At 40.3% G+C, this 2,835-nt stretch overlaps 1 long non-coding RNA gene across 1 annotated transcript; it reads right to left on the bottom strand.

Annotated features, from left to right (window-relative positions):
• Positions 1-957: 957 nt before the first annotated feature.
• LOC122070118 lies at positions 958-2,242 on the bottom strand. The gene is made up of 2 exons (XR_006137672.1): positions 1,963-2,242; positions 958-1,874 (listed from the first exon to the last, which is right to left on the bottom strand). It is a non-coding gene; the product is annotated as an uncharacterized LOC122070118 (long non-coding RNA).
• Positions 2,243-2,835: the final 593 nt, after the last annotated feature.

The following is a 2,835-nucleotide window of genomic DNA, read 5'->3' as shown; positions in this document are numbered from 1 at the left end:
CTAGATTGAGTTAGGCCCCCTAAAATAATAGAGGACTTAGCTTTATTGAGATGCAATCCAGAATAGGTTGCAAACTCTTCCAAAGCCCCCGAACTAGTTAAAATAGATTCACGGATGACTTTCACAAAGATCATCAGATCATCTGCAAATATAAGGTGAGAGATGTGAGACACCTTGCATCTAGGTAAAAGTTTTATCCTCCCTTCCATCTCCAAACTTCTCATCATATTAGAAAAGGCCTCCATAGCAATGGTGAAAAGATATAGGGAGATAGGATCGCCTTGACTAATTCCCCTTCTGCCAAAAAAATAACCTGCAGGGTTTCCATTGATTAAAATAGAAAAGCTAGGGGAATTAACACAAGCCTTCACCCATCCCAAGAACTTCTCTAGAAATCCCATCCTTTCCATAACCTCAAAAAAGAACTTCCTACTGAGAGAGTCATAAGCTTTATAAAGATCCACCTTCAACACTGCCGTAGGTGAAGCACATTTTTGCTCGATACCCCAAACTATATCATGACAAACAAGAATGTTGCCAGCAATAGACCTGCCTTTTATAAAAGTAGACTGAGAATCACTCACCCCATCCCCAATTACCTTTTGCAATCTATTTGATATGATCTTTGTGATAATCTTGTGAATAAGATTGCATAAGAAAATTGAACGATACCTTACAAACGTTGATACATCACCAGTCTTCGGAATGAGGCTGATAAAAGTTGCATTTATAGAGTGAGGCATATAAGAATTTCGGAAGAACCATTGGTAACCAACCTGGTTTGAACTTGAGCATTCTTTTGCTTTAAATTGAGTGATGGATTGTCCCTGGTACTCATGTTGGGTTCAAATGAGTCAAATGTGACCGGTTGTGAAGGTGATGGAGATGTAATATGGGTCAACCTTGAACCGGATGAGGACTCGGGTGGTCTTTCTTTTGCTAGGAAATGGTGCCTCATTGAATCAAACCCTAACGAGATCGATCTTACATTCATTATATTACACAAGCCATGAACTTAGTATAATACACCACACAAAAAATTAAAAAATAACAAATAACGTCCCCTCCCTTATAGTTTGTCAAAATTACACACAGATCTAAGGATTTAAACGAATTACGTTCCTTCCCCTCACATTGAGGTGCGAATATATTGTTAGTTTTAAACATCGGAGGGCCGGATTACCCTTCAATTGAAAAGGGTCTTAATAAGATTGACTTCAGGGATTGTGATTCACGCTGGCAGAGGAGGTGGCGAAACCCTCATCGTTGGTCATCATCGGTGAAACCCTCATCTGTTCATAAAATACATGTAATTCTCAAATGGGGTGAGCCTTTTTCACATCTTGAAATTGAAGGTTCTCTATTAAGTTAATCCTTGGGAGATCGAAGAACTGGTCATCAATTTCAGGGAGCGATCGAAAGATGTCATCTAATTAGGAAGACGATGAAGATGTACAAGCGTGGCTCTGTTCTTTCTTCCAAACACCCGACACCGATTTTTGGATGCTTAAGCTTTTCTCTGTATCCGGCAGAGAACCCAATGATCCAACTATGAAGAACAAAAGGGAAAATTATTAAAATCCAAAATCCAGGAACAAAATTTAAGAAAAATCGAAGCATAAATAGTATACAACATAGTAGAATTTGAAAGAATCCTTAAGTGTAGTCGTTCTTCCTTATTGGTTCTGAAATTTGTTAAGCCAATTTGTCTTGGAGCATTTCCAATATAGAAAAAGGCTTTCTTTATTCCAACTTTCCAGCCATCGGTCGTGCCTTCCAATAACTGGAACCTGCAACTCTGTTCGGCCATTAGCCGTTAGGGTATTTTCAATCACTGAAGAAATACTACTCTTTCTCTTCAAAAGTAGCATAGCCTGCAAAGAAAATGTTCAAGATTTAGAATAAGCTTTCCATCGCTGAGAAAGAAAGAGTAGAAACAGTATAGCTTGTAATGGTACTTACTTGGAAGAAGAGGAGGGTTGGGCGATCTGAATCGAACATCTCTCCCACTCTCTCCCAATCTCTCCCTTGTCACCTTGAAATCCTATTGCAGTGCTCAAAATCCTAAATGAAGACTAAACCATGTAGATTGCAACTCAGAAGGATTGGGAAAACCCAAAACCTAGAACTGGTGCAGAGAACACAACACAACTATTTGGTACAGCACCTGATATACGAAATATATACACACTGAGTACATGGACTAGCCGCTACTCATATAGCCATGCATCTACACACCGAGGACAACAATCAGCCGCTATTCATATGGTTGTGTGTACTACACATTGAGCACATGGACCAGCCATTAGTTACATGGTCGAGCATACGGCACAACACCCTCATGGGCCAAACAATGGTCAGGAAGTCAAGGTGCCTCAAGTACTTCCTATGACCCCTCATACCCCACAAATTGATGATCCCTTAGAATGGCTAACCAGGGTAAGACGGTTTCTTAAATCCGGATCAACAAGACCATGGTAAGGTTTACTTGATCACCAAGCAAGTTAACCACTATCGTCCCTGGTTGAGTTAGCTGTTGGAATGACTAATCATGGTCAAGTAGGCCGTTAAGGAAGGATTAACTTGGGTTGAGTTAACCGTTAAGATATGGCACTAGGTCGACAACCCGAGGTTGATCTGATTTTACAAGGAAAGGACATGTGGGTGATGCTTTAGGTGAGTTGGACCAATGAGCAAGGACCTTAACTATCTATATAAGGAGGACTTACTCCCCAGCATAGGTAACACTCTTAATCGTCTAAATATCCTAGATATACTGATCACCCTAAAAGTCTAACTTGAGGATTGGAGCCTAGTCCTGGAGCCTTCTCTGGC

Source organism: Macadamia integrifolia, unplaced genomic scaffold (genome assembly GCF_013358625.1).
Source record: "Macadamia integrifolia cultivar HAES 741 unplaced genomic scaffold, SCU_Mint_v3 scaffold823, whole genome shotgun sequence".
Lineage (NCBI taxonomy): Eukaryota > Viridiplantae > Streptophyta > Magnoliopsida > Proteales > Proteaceae > Macadamia > Macadamia integrifolia.
This window is presented reverse-complemented; position numbering and strand designations above follow the sequence as displayed.